General features: G+C 45.4%; 1 protein-coding gene across 1 annotated transcript in view; it reads left to right on the top strand.

Annotated features, from left to right (window-relative positions):
• Positions 1-17,430, top strand: part of cpne5b (copine Vb) — a 163,127-nt gene that overhangs the window by 15,948 nt on the left and 129,749 nt on the right. The gene's annotated exons all lie outside the window — the stretch shown is intronic.

The raw sequence follows: 17,430 nt of genomic DNA on the forward strand, positions 1-17,430 counted from the left end.
AGGAGGAAAGAATGGAGGAATGGGGGAGGAGAAAACGAGGAAGAGGACAGAGATAGAGGTGAGAGAAAGGAGGATGAAGAGAGAGGCATAAAAGAGGAGGGGAAGCAAGAGCAAGAGTGAAGAGAGAGGAGGATGAGAGGAGATAAGGATGGTACAGGAGAGATAGAGGAGAGAGAGACAGAGGAAGGAGAGAAAGAGTGGAGAGTTAGAGAGGAGATAGAGAGAAGGAGGGCAGGAAAGAGAGAAAGAGTGACAAGGGGAGAGACGAGGAGGAAAGGAGCAGTAGAGGAGAGGGAAAGAGGAGGATGAAGAAAGAGGAGAGGTGTTAATGATGGTTTGCGTTTGCAGTTTTTGAGGCTCAGAGGCACAGCTCTGATCAAATGGACAGAGGTCTCTCTCTCTCTCCTCTCCTCTCCCCCTCTCTCTCCCTCCATCCCACCTGCTCCTCTGCCCTTCTCTGCTCTTTCTCTCCCCCATCTCTCTCTCTCTCCTCTCCTCCCGCCCCTCTCTCTCCTCTCCTTCCCCCCCCCCTCTGTCTCTCCTCTCCCCCTCTCTCCTCTCCTTTGCTCTATTTCTCTCGTCCCCCTCTGCACTCTCTCCCCCCCCCTCCTCTCTCTCTCTCTCTCTTTCTCTCCCTACAGAATCCTTCGTTCTTTAATCTGTGTCCAGCTCGAGTTTAGAGCTGAGGCCTAAATATTCTGTAAACAGTGAAGTGGGGGTCAGTGGGGGGTGGGGCATTCGGGGGGAGTCGGGGGGTGAGATCCGGCTCTTCTTTTGATCTTGACCTAATACGGCTCTTTACTGTTGGAGCGATTCTCTGAGTGATTCTTCAGCTCCTCTTCGTCACTTCAGCTCTGCTCAGTTTAAAAACACTGTTGTAAAAGTCACATTCAGAAACGTTTCAGGTTTAGAAATAACCTGCAGTGGCTCAGCCGGTCGAGTGTTTACCCTCTGATCGAAGGTTGGTGGTTCCAATTCCGCTCCCACAGATGAATGCTGTCGTTGTGTCCTTGGGCAAGACACGTCAAGACTCATCTTCAAAACTACAGTAAATGTGATTATAATGTTTATAAACATCTGCTCAGAAAAATAAAAAAACATCTGCTCAGGGACAAGTCATGTCTCTGTCAGATACAGTTACTGATTAAAGGGACACTGTGTAACATTTCTAGTGGAGGGTCTGCCACCTGCTTGTCACTATAGAAATGTTTTTGCAAAACCTGGAGAGGTCCACAGTGTGACAGTCAACTGGTCTAAAACGCAGCAACAGCAGTAGTAGTAGTAGTTGTAGTAGTAGTTGTAGTAGTAGTTGTAGTAGTAGTAGTTGCAGTAGTAGTTGTAGTAGTAGTTGTAGTAGTTGTAGTTGTAGTAGTTGTAGTAGTAGTAGTAGTAGTAGTAGTTGTAGTAGTTGTAGTAGTAGTAGTAGTTTAAGTAATAGTCGTTCATAGTAAAACATCTTTCTCTGTTCTCAGACTTGTTTGTTTCATTTTCATATCTGCTCAATAATAGACACTTTGACGATGTTCAAATCTCTCTCCATCTTTCTCTCTATTTTTCTTTCTCTATCCCTTTCCTCTTTCTGCCTGTTTTTCTTTGTTTTCAGACCCTCCTCTCTCTCTCTCAATCTGTTTTCTCCCTTTCCTTCTCTCTTACCTCTCTCTGTCTCTCTTATTTCTATCCATCCTTCTCTCTCCCTCTCTTCTCTCTCATCTGTCTTTCTCTCTATCATTTCTTCTCCTTCTGTTCTACCTCTCCCCACCTCTCTCTTCTCTCTCTTTTACTTACTCTTTTTAATCTCTCTCTTTCTCTGTCCATGTCTCTGTCCTTCCTTTCCTTCCCTCTCTCCCTCTTTTTCTCCGTTTCTCTCCCATTTCTCAATCTTTCTTCCCTCTCCTCTCTCCTCTTCCCTCTCTCTCTCTCCGTCTCTCGACCTCTCTCTTCTCCCTCTCCTTCCTCTCCCTCTCATTCTCTCCCTCTCATTCTCTCCTCTTTCTCTCTCCTCTTCTCACTCACTCTCTCTATCTCCTTCTCCCCCTCACTCCCTCTCTCTCCTTTCTCTCCATTAAGGCCATGTCCCGGGGCTGTTGTGATCTCCTCTCTCGCCCACACACTTTCAGTTAATCTCAACATTCAGCGATGACAACCAGAATACCAGCACTTAGACCGCACCGAGACTCAAACACCAGCGCTTAGCCCGCACCGAGACTCAAACACCAGCGCATAGACCGCACCGAGACTCAAACACCAGCGCTTAGACCGCACCGAGACTCAAACACCAGCGCTTAGACCGCACCGAGACACAAACGCCAGCGCTTAGACCGCACCGAGACTCAAACGCCAGCGCTTAGACCGCACCGAGACTCAAACGCCAGTGCTTAGACCGCACCGAGACTCAAACGCCAGCGCTTAGACCGCACCGAGACTCAAACGCCAGTGCTTAGACCACCCCGAGACTCAAGCACCAGCACTTAGACCGCACCGAGACTCAAACTCTCACTCCCCCTGTCTTCCTCTCCTCCTCCCCTCTTCTTCTCTCTTCCTCTCCTCCTCTCGTCCTGAACCTCATTTTGACTTGGATCATTGACGATTTTTGAAGAAGCCAAATTTCAGAGCGACACTTTTTAAAATTCTGATGACGATTCAACAAGTCTTTCATCTGAAGAAGAGAGGAAGAGAGGGGAGATGAAGACAGGGAGGGAAGGAGAGGAGGAGACGAGGAGTGAGAGTGAGAGTAAGAGTGAGAGAGGGGGGGGGGTAAAGGCCAAAGAAACTCTTCAAACAGAGAAACACCTGAGCTCTTCCTCCTCCTCTCCTTCCTCTTCTCCCTCCTCCTCCCTCTCTTTCGCTACCTCCTTCTCTCCTTCCTCCTCCTCTTCTCAAGATATGTTAATAACAGACAAATCAGGCGACTTCTTTCCCCGAGGTTGCTCCTCCTCCTGTTAGCAACAGGTTTGATTGACAGTGTTGCTAAGCGCCCGCTCCCTGCTAAACCAGATGGGTGAGCGGGAAGGGGCTATAAATTCAACAGCTTCACTCTGGATTGGCTCTTTGGTTGCTATGATACTCATGGTTGGGATTCCAAATATGGATCTTGGCTCCAAATTCGCCCCTGTAACTGCTCTAGCCTCGATGAGCTTCATTTGGAGCTGAACGCTGAAGGTGACGTCACTCACATAGTCACTACTTTATACAGATGAGCAGCACTAGCTCTGAGTCCTGATTGGCTGCAGGTGCTGGGGTTTAGGTAGAGACCGTTCAGATCAGAGAGGAATTTTAGGTTAAAACTAACTGGATTTCTGTTTTGAACCTGGCAACACAAATGACAGAGTCATGTGAGGCTGATTCTGCTTTCTGTTTGGATAATCGTCCTTAACCAAAACACCAAATTATAACTGAAACAACTTGTCCATAATGTTTAATGTTTTGTAACTAAGAATAAATCCTCTTTATAATAGTGATCAGTACAAGTTTTATGTGATTTCCTCAGATTCTGAAAAAAGCTCGTTTCTTCTCTTTGACCCCTCCATGACCTCTGCAGGCTGATGGATTTTGTTTACCGTAATAAATCCTGGTGTTAGCGTTCAGCATGAGTTAGTGTGTATTAGCATGTGTTAGCGTGTGTCAGTGTGTGCTCGTTTGTGTTAGCTTGTATCAGTGTGTGTTGGCATGTGTCAGTGTTTATTAGTGTGTGTTAGAGTCTCTCAGTGTGTGCTAGCTTGTGTTATTGTGTGTGTTAGCTATGGGTTAGCTTGTATCAGTGTGTGTTAGCGTGTGTTAGAGTCTCTCAGTGTGTGCTAGCTTGTGTTATTGTGTGTGTTAGCTATGGGTTAGCTTGTATCAGTGTGTGTTAGCGTGTGTTAGTGTGCGTGTTAGCGTGAGTTAGCTTGTATCAGTGTGTGTTAGCGTGTGTCAGTGTGTGCTAGGTTATGTTAGTGTGCGTGTTAGCGTAAGTTAGCTTGTATCAGTGTGTGTTAGCGTGTGTCAGTGTGTGCTAGGTTGTGTTAGTGTGTGTGTTAGCGTGAGTTAGCTTGTATCAGTGTGTGTTAGCTCGTATCAGTGTGTGCTAGCGTGTGTTAGTGTGCGTGTTAGTGTGAGTTAGCTCGTATCAGTGAGTGTTAGCGTGAGTTAGCTTGTATCAGTGTGTGTTAGCTTGTGTCAGTGTGTGCTAGCTTGTGTTAGTGTGTGTTTTAGTGTGTGTTAGGTTGCATCAGTGTTTGTTAGTGTGTTGGGTGTGCTAGCATTAGCCTGTGTGCAGCAGGAGAATCCCCAGATGAGCTCAGAGCTGAATTATTTATGTGTTGGTGGGAAAACTGATCCTTGGAATGTTGAGACGGCAGAAAACCCTGGTCTATGAAAAAACAGGAGCAGAATACAGAGGAGTCAAGATGGCCGCCGCCTGTGGCTCTGTGCGCTCAGAGGTGACATGTTTACTCTGCCTTAAATGTCCCACGGTATGGCATTAGACTTACCCATCTCCATGAATATAAGCAGGTATGTAGTTGCGCCACTAGGTCAGATTACAGCTCAGATCTGTGGAGAGGCGAGTCTCCTCACATTAAGTTCAAGCTAATTCTGAGCAATGAAACACCTGTAACTGAATAAACCAATGCAAGTAAATGGAACCATTTAAAGCCATACTATGGAACATCGCATTAGCCAATCAGGACCATGCAAGTCCCTGATTGGATAATCCACCTGTCAATCAGATTCATCAGTGACCAGACTCACATCTACATCTATGGGGCATTAAAGAGGGGGTATTTTACTTCTATGGGGTATTAACTGTAACACATCACATATTTAGATCACCATGTTTCCTTTTATTGTTTTGAAAATGCTGCATTCACCCAAAATAATGTATTTCACTGAGTCTCTCCTCCCTTTGCTCTCTCTTTGCTCACTCCCCCTTCAGAGCACTATCACAACACAATCAGCTGCATCCCACTAATGAAACTACTGCACATCACATCAGGTTTGTCAAGTTGCCGTAGACAGTTTTGTATCATATTTTGTGTATTTATGGAGGATTGTTGTGTAGAACATGGGTGATGTCGGCTTGTGGGGGCGGAGCCTCGTACAGGATCGTACTGCTAACTGTAAAAAGGGTTTGAATAGGGCCCAGGAGAGATCTCTAGATTACTCAAACATGCATGGATGACATCTAAAACCTCTTCAGACATGTTTTTGATTGAACAGAGTTAGAACTTGGCAGAAAGCTCCAAAGATGTATTTACCTTAATACCTCCTCTTTAATGTAAGTGAAACGTGCAGAGTTCCTCGAGTTACTCCAGCTCATGTGGACTGTTCTTTTGTCTTCAGCCTCTTCTGGAAACCCTTTCATCATTCATATTTTTATTTCTCCAGATTCTGTCTCGTCTGTGGAGTGTCGTGGAAACACTTTGAGGATGTTGCGTCTGAGCTTCTGTCTCACAAAATGTTGAAAAAAGAGAATTTGAAGCTGTCAGAACGACAACATCAGTCACTCCAACGTTTAGAGCAGAACACTGTTTAGTCCTAGTTTGGTCCCGGTTTAGTCCCGGTTTAGTCCCGGTTTGGTTCTGGTTTAATTCCAGTTTAGTCCCAGTTTAGTCCTGGTTTAGTCTTGGTCACATCTTCTATTTCTACATCCACATTTTTTTTGCTCTTCTTCTTGTTGGTTAGAAAATAGACAAATTGAAATATAAAAACACACTTTCTCTTTCTGTTTCTCTTTTTTGCTTTCTTTCTCTTTTTCTCCTTTTCTCTCTTTCCAATTCTCTTTTTCTCCACAACCTGAAACTAATTTGTATTTTCAGATTTTCATATATTTTTCCCAAGGTCTTTCCTTGTCCTCAAAACTTCAGAAATATTTCATAGTAGAAAGTGACGTGCAGATGTTTCAGATGTTTCAGATATGCAGATGTTTCAGATGTTTCAGATGTGCAGATGTTTCAACTGTGCAGATGTTTCAGATGTGCAGATGTTTCAGATGTGCAGATGTTTCAGATGTGCAGATGTTTCAGATGTTTCAACTGTGCAGATGTTTCAGATGTGCAGATGTTTCAGATGTTTCAGATGTGCAGATGTTTCAGCTGTGCAGATGTTTCAGATGTGCAGATGTTTCAGATGTGCAGATGTTTCAGATGTTTCAGATGTGCAGATGTTTCAGCTGTGCAGATGTTTCAGATGTGCAGATGTTTCAGATGTGCAGATGTTTCAGATGTTTCAGATGTGCAGATGTTTCAGATGTTTCAGACATTTCAGATGTGCAGATGTTTCAGTGTGAAAGCACTTTCTGTGAGTGGGCAAATTTTTATAAAAACTTTTTATTTAAATTGTCAAAGTTAGAATTAAAGTTACACTGTGTATGACAAATGTTTGTATTGTTTGTACCTTCAAAACACACACACATTCTTACAGAGAGTGGGGTCGCCTCTCCACAGATCTGACCTGGAACACAGCAGCTTTGCTTGTCTCCATGGCGATAGATACAGATAGATGTATAGATGTCTCTCTCTGTCTCTCTCTCTCTGTCTCTCTCTCTGTCTGAGGGAGCGTCCCATTTTCTCTCCACTTCAAACCTCTGCTCCCTGGGTATTTCTGCTGCTTGCCTCATTCCTCCATCCTCTCTCTCCATCACGGTCTCTCACCCACCCCTGCACCACCACTTTTTTTCTTTCTCTCTCTCTCTTTCCTCCCACTTTTCTCTCCTTCACCCCTCTCTTCACTTTCCGTATGCACTCCATCTCTCCCTAATTTCCTCTCTCTCTAGCTCTCTCTAGATCTGTCTGTTTGAGTTAATCACTCTCTCCCTCCCTCTCCCCCCCCCCCCCTCTCTCTCTCTCTCCCTCTCCAGTTCATTCCTCTTTAAACTTCTTTACATATCCAGGTTGTGTGTTCTCCTGTCTCTCAATAGAGCTTTCTCTCTCCCTCTCCTCCCTCTTCTTTCTCTCTTCCCTTACATCTCCATGTTGTGTGTTCTCTCCTCTCTTTCATTGGGGGCTCTTTCTCTTTTCCCACAATCCCACACATGTTCCATCCCTCCCCCTCGCCGCTCAGATCTGCTCATTTGCATACTCGGATGTGCTCATTTGCATACAGGAAGTTTGAAAAAGTAAGTTGCGTTGTCTTTGTTGCGTTACATAACTGGGATGAGGCGCTCCGTTTCCTCGTCTGATGTCATCTTTACTCCGTTATTGTTTTGGAGAAAGTGGGTTCTTCTTTAGTTTGGAGTTTTCAAAGTTAGTTCTGCAATTAATCGTAATCGAAATTGAAATTTGAGCGAACAAAACTAGCGAATCACAAAGGCTCTCGTGTTTTATTCTACATAAAACTGCTAATCCTGTAGTTTTGATCTGAAATCATACACTGTTTGTATAAATGGACATAGCTAACCTGCTAGCTGCCACGTTCCAAACAGGAAGTGATCATGGACGTGCTGCCAGCTCATCATTTTGGTCTTAAATGTTCGTATTATCCCGCTCTACATGATCCTGGGTTTTTTATTTCACTACTGTGTCTGTAAATCATGATATGAACATTAACAGACAAATCGGACGCCTTCTTACCCTGAGGTCACCCCCGTTAGCGTTAGCAACAGGTTTGATTGACAGCATTGCTACTTCCTGCCTGCTCCCTGCTAAACCAGCCTCGCTCTGGATTGGCTCTTTGGTTGCTATGATACTCGTGGTCGGAATTCCAAATATGAAACTCGGCTCCAAATTAGCCGCTATAACTGGAACTCGATTAGCTTCATTTGACTGGACGACGTCACACTCACTTAGTCCACTTTTTTTTTTACATCGTTCTGTGGTCTAGTCGTTAACAGAAATAATCAGGTTCAACGTTTGTGAATTTACCTTTTGGATTTTTATTTAAAGTGTATTATAGTGTGTCTCTTGCGCCCCCATCTGGGAGTATGACGCCATCACACCTCGACGTCTGGAGGTTGACGGGCTGGAAATTTGATTGTTAAACTTCCTCGTGTCGTTGTTTTGATCAGTTTTTCTTGCTCGAATATTAAACCCTCCCATCGCCTTAACGAGCTTTTTATGACTTTACACTTACACTAAACCCGTCTGTGCGGAGGTGGGCGGAGCCTGTGGGCGTGGGGTTTTATGTGAGTGTATTTATAGCAGCAAGTGTATGGGACAGGAGCGACTGGGGGCCAGGGGCGGGGGCGGCAGACAGGAGCAGACAGGAGGAGACAGGAGCAGACAGGAGGAGACAGGAGCAGACAGGAGCAGACAGGAGCAGACAGGAGTAAACAGGAGCAGACAGGAGGAGACAGGAGGAGACAGGAGCAGACAGGAGCAGACAGGAGGAGACAGGAGCAGACAGGAGCAGACAGGAGGAGACAGGAGCAGACAGGAGGAGACAGGAGCAGACAGGAGGAGACAGGAGCAGACAGGAGCAGACAGGATTAAACAGGAGCAGACAGGAGGAGACAGGAGCAGACAGGTGTAAACAGGAGCAGACAGGTGTAAACAGGAGCAGACAGGAGGAGACAGGAGCAGACAGGAGCAGACAGGAGCAGACAGGAGTAAACAGGAGCAGACAGGAGGAGACAGGAGCAGACAGGAGCAGACAGGAGGAGACAGGAGCAGACAGGAGCAGACAGGAGGAGACAGGAGCAGACAGGAGGAGACAGGAGCAGACAGGAGGAGACAGGAGCAGACAGGAGCAGACAGGATTAAACAGGAGCAGACAGGAGGAGACAGGAGCAGACAGGTGTAAACAGGAGCAGACAGGTGTAAACAGGAGCAGACAGGTGTAAACAGGAGCAGACAGGAGTAAACAGGAGCAGACAGGAGCAGACAGGAGGAGACAGGAGCAGACAGGTGTAAACAGGAGCAGACAGGAGTAAACAGGAGCGGACAGGAGCAGACAGGAGGAGACAGGAGCAGACAGGAGTAAACAGGAGCAGACAGGAGGAGACAGGAGCAGACAGGAGCAGACAGGTGTAAACAGGAGCAGACAGGAGTAAACAGGAGCAGACAGGAGCAGACAGGAGGAGACAGGAGCAGACAGGAGTAAACAGGAGCAGACAGAAACAGACAGGAGTAAACAGGAGCAGACAGGAGCAGACAGGAGTAAACAGGAGCAGACAGGAGTAAACAGGAGCAGACAGGTGTAAACAGGAGCAGACAGGAGCAGACAGGAGTAAACAGGAGCAGACAGGAGCAGACAGGAGTAAACAGGAGCAGACAGGAGCAGACAGGAGTAAACAGGAGCCTAATGAAAGAGGTGTTTGTGTTTGAGGAGATGTGAGCAGGACGCCCGCTGAGATCTGAACCTCAAATGTGCGATGGTTTTATGTTTTGTGTGTTTTGTGTGTTTTGTGTGTTTTGTGTGTTTTGTGTGTTTTGTGTGTTTTGTGTGTTCCGTGTGTGTGTTTATGTTGTGTGTTTTGTGTGTTCCATGTGTGTGTTTATGTTCAGAGCTGTTTGAGTCACAATGTTCATCACATCTGAGGAAAAACACGGGTTTGAAAAGAACTTACATCAGACCGGAAAAGTTGAGCTTGTTTATTAAACTAAACACTGTTAAATGGTTTACTGTTTTTTCTAATTCATATTTGGCATCATCAACTTGAGAATAGCCCCGGTCCATTTCAGAAATATATATGGAGATAATATGACTGTGATGTAACAGGATGTGCTTGAAATTGTGGCTAATGCTAATGCTAATGCTAAAGACTAGATCAACTTAGGGTGCGATCACTCCAAAAATGTATCAATACGATGTTTTTGAGTATTAGACGGAAATGATTGATTTACATTTATTTACCCAGGGTCGTCCCGCTGAGATCTCCGAGGTCAATTTCAGGGGAGTCAGACATTTTTAGTGGGAGGGCAAGCTGGAGCGCCTACGCAGACACAGGGAGAATATGCAAACAACACAGAAAGACCCTGTGCTACCCCAGAATCAAACCCAGGACCTTCTTGCGGTGAGGCTGGAGCCCTAACTACTGTGCCACCGAGCTCATTTCAGAACATAGCGGAGTCTAAACTACAGGGTTAGCATCTGTTAGCATGTGGCGGCACAGGGAGGGCATCTGACACACACTGGGAGAGCATTTCAGAACATGTTTGTAGAGTCTAAACTACAGTGTTAGCATCTTTTACACAGAATAAGACCCCATCGAGACACAGGGAGGGCATCTGACATAATCTGACACACTGAGCGCATGTGTATAGATTTGTCGTAGCAGTTTAAAGAACAATACCCATGGAGGCACAGGGGTCGTAGGGTCACGTGACTGTTCCATCGCCATGCCGACATTATAAGCATGAATCTGTTTTTTTCAAGCTTATCTTCTGCTCGCGTTGGATCTTTTTGCAGCGTCTCGTAGTTTTGACCTTATTCTTTCAAAAACGTTTCTGAGGTTCAACATGAATATTTCAACTCGACAACAATCTTCACACATGCAGTATTTAAGTATTTATTTCCCTGTCAAACATATCCTGAGTACACATCTGGAACAGTACCGCAACCAAAAATATGCTGATTTTAATGTTAATATAGAGAGATGTTTTAAAGGCATCCATCATCGGTGTTTATGGCCTTTAAGCTGCTGGCACTGATCTGATTATGCAACGCTAAGTGGATCAAAAGTATAAACAAACGCAGCACAAAATGGATCTATGGAAGCTAACCTGATTAGCAACGAGGCTAGCGCTCTGATCAGGCAGTGTTTTGCCATAGGCATCTTGTCCGTCATATTCAAATGAGCTGAGCGGGTTTTCCGACTTATTAAAGCTCTAAATCTGTGTTTGAAGGGACAGCGGCAGAGGGACAGGTGGGGGCGCCGTTTGACCTCAAGAACTGGACGCTAGTAGAACGAGTCAGTGAGATCATAATGTTTGGACCATAGACTGGGACGTGGACTGAGTGAGTGTGACGTCACCCACAGCGTTCGGCTCCAAATCAAGCTCATCGAGGCTAGAGCAGTTATAGGGGCTAATTTGGAGCAGATTTCTATATTTGGAATTCTGACTGCGAGTATCATAGCAACCAAAGAGCCAATCCAGAGCGAGGCTGTTGAAGGTTCTGAAACGTGCCCATTATCACTTCCGGTTTGGAACGCGGCGGCTAGCAGGTTAGCTACATCGTTATATATATTTATCCTGTGTATGTGTTTGGACGTAGTTGCACTGGAGTGATTTGGGAAACATAATTCTTCTAAACCTGAGATTATAAACCGTAAACAACCAATTGGTTCTGTTTAAGGAGCAGCTTTTTCCACCTTAAGCAGCTGGCAAACGTTAATCCCTTTTGTCTGGACAGCTCTCTGAAACGGTGACCAGCCTCCTCCCTCTCGACTCGGTCACTCTAATGCACTTTAGTTTGGGGTGAGTCAGTCCTCCACTGACTGCAGCTCATCCAGACGCAGCTCAAGTCTTTTAACCAGAATCAAAAATATGAGCACATCACGCCATTTTGTCCTTCGGTCATTGTCGCCGGTGAACTTTACGGTCCATTTTGTCCTTCCTGCGTGTCCCAAAGTCCTCAGCTCAGAAGGGGCCGGGCTACCAGAAAAAGCTACCAGATGGAGAGCGGAGGGTGGACCACACAGCTCTGCTCCCGGGACTGGAGAGGAGAATCCGCCTGATATCCCACCTCGGACTCAGGAGGCGCTGTGGGTCTTCAGTGTCAGTTCATGTTCTGCTCCTAAATGTTGATTAAACCATTTTAAAGACGCTGAGTTTGACCAGAACATCAGAGCAGATGTCTGTGGAAGTTTGAATATTCATCACCACATTCATGATCTATAAACACACGAAACAAATGCACATGCACGTTTATATTTTTATAGGCTGTGATGAAACTCCTGGAGAGACGCTCTGAAACATCAGTTCTGCTCGTACAAGAGAACAGCAGAGTTACATCACCAGACCAAGAACCTCAGAGTCTGTGATGAAAACAGACAGAACAGACAGAACACTTATACTCACCAATACTCAGCGACACACAGAGCGACGGACAGAACACTTATACACACGACACACAGAGCGACGGACAGAACACTTATACACGCGACACACAGAGCGACGGACAGAACACTTATACACACGACACACAGAGCGACGGACAGAACACTTATACACACGACACACAGAGCGACGGACAGAACACTTATACACGCGACACACAGAGCGACGGACAGAACACTTATACACGCGACACACAGAGCGACGGACAGAACACTTATACTCAGCGACACACAGAGCGACGGACAGAACACTTATCCTTGCGACACACAGAGCGACGGACAGAACACTTATACACACGACACACAGAGCGACGGACAGAACACTTATACACACGACACACAGAGCGACGGACAGAACACTTATACACACGACACACAGAGCGACGGACAGAACACTTATACACACGACACACAGAGCGACGGACAGAACACTTATACACACGACACACAGAGCGACGGACAGAACACTTATACTCTCGACACACAGAGCGACGGACAGAACACTTATACACACGACACACAGAGCGACGGACAGAACACTTATACTCTCGACACACAGAGCGACGGACAGAACACTTATACTCTCGACACACAGAGCGACGGACAGAACACTTATACACACGACACACAGAGCGACGGACAGAACACTTATACACACGACACACAGAGCGACGGACAGAACACTTATACTCGCGACACACAGAGTGACGGACAGAACACTTATACACGCGACACACACAGCGACGGACAGAACACTTATACTCAGCGACACACAGAGCGACGGACAGAACACTTATACACACGACACACAGAGCGACGGACAGAACACTTATACACACGACACACAGAGCGACGGACAGAACACTTATACACACGACACACAGAGCGACGGACAGAACACTTATACACACGACACACAGAGCGACGGACAGAACACTTATACTCTCGACACACAGAGCGACGGACAGAACACTTATACTCTCGACACACAGAGCGACGGACAGAACACTTATACACACGACACACAGAGCGACGGACAGAACACTTATACACACGACACACAGAGCGACGGACAGAACACTTATACACACGACACACAGAGCGACGGACAGAACACTTATACTCGCGACACACAGAGCGACGGACAGAACACTTATACTCGCGACACACAGAGCGACGGACAGAACACTTATACACGCGACACACACAGCGACGGACAGAACACTTATACTCAGCGACACACAGAGCGACGGACAGAACACTTATACTCAGCGACACACAGAGCGACGGACAGAACACTTATACACACGACACACAGAGCGACGGACAGAACACTTATACACACGACACACAGAGCGACGGACAGAACACTTATACACACGACACACAGAGCGACGGACAGAACACTTATACACACGACACACAGAGCGACGGACAGAACACTTATACACACGACACACAGAGCACTTAGCCTGTGTCCTTCCCCGCACCATCAGGTTGTGGGTTAGACTCCTACTACTACTGCTGCTGCTGCTAGTACTACCACCACTACTACTATTATTACAATTACTATTACTATTACTACTGCTACTACTACCTTTTTGAGTAAGTTGTGTGTTAGACTACTACTTCAGAGAGCGATGGACACAGAGCGATGGACACAGAGCGAAGGACACAGAGCGATGGACACAGAGCGATGGACACAGAGCGATGGACACAGAGCGAAGGACACAGAGCGATGGACACAGAGCGATGGACACAGAGCGATGGACCCAGAGTGAAGATTGTCCTCTGTGATCTGTGCTTTGTGTCACACATTTAAAAATCCTGTAGTGTGGACGACTTTACTTTAGATGAATATTTAACGAAAACACTTTTTTAGATTCACAACCTGATGAGATTAAGATTTGTTTAAGTCGATGTAAGGCTGTGCGATGTGTGGAGAAAAAAAACAATAATTTATTCCTCATATTGACCAGTTTTGATGTTTTATTGGATCATCTTCTTCTTATTAAAACACAAACAGAGACAGTGGATTTTTGGCACAGGCCTGACTCAATGTATAAAAATATATATGGTTCCACTCATTAGCTCAGTATTTCAGTAACACTCCCACTCTCTTTGGTTTAACACATGGAGACAGTAGGAAGTGTCCTCCTCCTCTTCTCACGTTTATATAAAGAACATGATTTTCTGTTTTCTGCTCTGAGTTTTGGCAAAACTACAGACCGTCATTAACCAGACCTGTCCAGAGTGATGGGACATATGGGACTCTGTCAGATCTAATGGAGGGATGTGTGCGGCAGACCTGGCAACCGAGGCAATCACACACAAACAGATTATGGTCCTGAGATTTTCATTTTTGTGACATCACGCTGGAGGTGCTCTACATGCATGTCTATGGCGAAATATTCAGCAGTTTCCGTGGTGAGGTTTTAACATCATCTGAAAAGTCGAGGAAAAAAGTGATTTAAACTGCACATTTTCAGGAGCCTGTGGCCAATCCGAGCATTCATGGTCCTGTCAAATAGCTGAGAGTGAAAAACTGTTGGCTAATGCTAACGCTAATGCTAGCTATCTTGTGACTGTAATGTAAGGGACTTGTTTAACAGCACAAATCAGCTCACCTGCTGTAGTTCACATAAATCAGCTCTTTATGGTCAGATTGGGTTGAAATAAAGATCAGATTAAAGTCTAACAAAGCCTCAGACAGAGCAGTGCCTACAGTTAACATCACAGCCCCAGGGAATGTTGAGAAGTATCAGCTGATTAAATAGAATTTTGCCATGAAATATCCACAAGTTAAATTCTATTGTCTTTACTATTATCTTGTAGTTGTATACTAGATTAGCCTAGCTTGATACTATACTAGATTAGCCTACGTTAGCTTGGTAGCTAAAGTCTGGCATATTTACATTTGTTTAATACTGATGTTCATTAAAGAGCCTATATTAACTTTAATCTGTGTTCTAATGCTGCTCCTCAAAAACAGACCTGGAGTTGTGTTTTGTTTCATTCACACATGTTTGATTGACACTTAATTATTAGTCTGTTACATCTCCAAAGCTCAAATTGCTCTGTTACAACTTGTGATGTCATGAAGTGGTAGTTTTCAAGTTAACAGTGACTTACACATTTAGTTCAGTAGAGATTGGAAATTTCAGAACTGAAATGATCCAAATGATTCTAGTGAAGGTGTGTGGAGTTTAAAAACACAGTGGAGCACTTCCTGTATTACCACATGATGACATCACAAGGAGGAACAGAGTGTTTTCAGTTTGCAAAAAAAAAGAGAAACAATTCAGGAAAGGTCCCAGGATTTCTTTCTCCTCGTCTAGTTTCCATATTCGTTTTGTATCGTATCTGGTATCGTTTTTCACAGCTCAAAATGATTCCAGACTCCATAAGTTTAGTTCCACCGCTGCCTTTACACATTATTCTCTGCCTCTCTTGGTTCTAACGACACACGTTCAGAGCTGATCAGGTTAATTACAGCTCAACTATAAATAAAACACATTTAATGAAGTGAGGAAAAAACGTGTTGCCGGGGAACTCAGCGTCCGTGTCCAAGCTACAGCGAAAATACGACAGATTCAGATGTATTTATTTTAATGAACCTGCTGCTTCTAAACTTTTCAACGAGATTCAACAGAAGCAAAAGTGTCGAAAAGATTCGCTTTGCATGGAAATAAACGAATCTGATTGGACGGCAGAGTGTGCGCCGCGTAGACTGTGTGAAGACGTGGACTAAGTGAGTGTGACGTCACCCACGGCGTTCAGCTCCAAATGAAGCTCATCGGGGCTAGCAGTTATAGCGGCTAATTTGGAGCCCAGTTACATATTTGCAATTCCAAGTATCATAGCAACCAAAGAGCCAATCCGGAGCGAGGATGTTGAAGGTTACGCGCTTAGCAACCCTGTCAACTGTCTGTTATTAATGTTCATAACTTGAGTTCGATTTTCAGTATTGTGGCGGCGTAGTAACTTCTTCCTTGTACTAATATTATTATCAGAGATGCACCGATAACGCCATTGGTATTGAGTGTGGTTGAATATCAGTATCGGTTGTTTAATATGGATATTATTAGCCTTTAATTTGATGAAATAAGTTTATTTACAGACTGATTTTGGCCCAGACAGTCTCATAATGTTTGAACTTTTATTCATTCAAAGTTGTTTCCGTCCCCACACTGGTATCGGTTGATATCTGGTGTTGGAAGATACTTAAACTCAAAGTATCGGCATCGACAAACCCCGATGCTGCGTCCCTGGTGATGATGAGTCACGTTGTTTTGCCTCCGTTCGATCTCTCGTCCTTCAGTCTGAGCTTCTTCTGTGGATTTGGACAAACTCAAACTCACTGGAGCCTGAACGAGTCGATATTGTCTGACCCTCTCTCTAATCTCTCTCCTCCCTCGCTTCATCCCTCTCTCTCATCCATCCGTCTCCTGTATGTCTCTCTCTTTTGCCCCCTCTCTCTCGTTGTCTCTCTCTTTCCCTTACCCCTCCTCCTTTTCTTCATTACTTGCTCTCTCTCCTCTTGTATGACCCCCCCTCTCTCTTTTACATTTTCTGTCTCCTGTTTTTCTCTCTTTTCCCTTAATCTCTTGCTCTCCTCCTCATCTCTCTCTCTCTTTCTATCTACTGTATCTTCTCTTTCTCTCCTCTCTATTACTCCCCCCTCTCTTTCTTATCTATCTCCTAAATTTCTATCTATCCCCTCATCGCTCTCTCTCCCTCTCCCCTCATAACTCTCTCCCCTCATCCCTCTGTCTTCCCTCATTGCTCTCTTTCCCCTCATCACTCTCTGTCTTCCCTCATCACTCACTCTATCACCTCATCGCTCTCTCTCCCCTCATCTCTCTCTCTACTCTTTTTGTTCTCTCCTCTCTCTGCTCTCCTCTTTCTTGCTCTCTTCTCTCTCTCTGCTCTCCTCTTTCTTGCTCTCTCCTCTCTCTCTGCTCTCCTCTTTCTTGCTCTCTCCTCTCTCTCGCTCTCTGCTCTCCTCTTTCTTGCTCTCTCCTCTCTCTCCCTCTCTCCCTGCCCCCACCCCCTCTCTGCGCTCCTCTTTCTGGCTCGCTCCTCTCTCCATCTGCTCTCTCCCCTCATCCCCCTCTCTGCTTTGCCTCCCCCTCTCTTGCTCTCCCCACACCCCCCCTCTGCTCTCCTCTTTCTCACTCTCTCCTCTCTCTCTTTCCTCTCTCTCATCCTCCTCCTCTCTGCTTTCTCTCTCCTCTCCCTCCCACCACCCTCTCTCTGCCCTGCTCTCTTCTGATTCTTTTTACTCATTTGTTTAAATACAAACGTGTCATTTCTTTCTTTTCTCATACCTTCTTCCCATGGCTGGTGGAGGAGGGGGTTCATCCCTTCTTCCTGTAGCTGGTGGAGGAGGGGGTTCATCCCTTCTTCCTGTAGCTGCTGGAGGAGGGTAGATCTTTATTTTCTTCTAATTATAC

This window comes from Periophthalmus magnuspinnatus, chromosome 5, assembly GCF_009829125.3.
Source record: "Periophthalmus magnuspinnatus isolate fPerMag1 chromosome 5, fPerMag1.2.pri, whole genome shotgun sequence".
NCBI classification, from domain to species: Eukaryota; Metazoa; Chordata; class Actinopteri; order Gobiiformes; family Gobiidae; genus Periophthalmus; species Periophthalmus magnuspinnatus.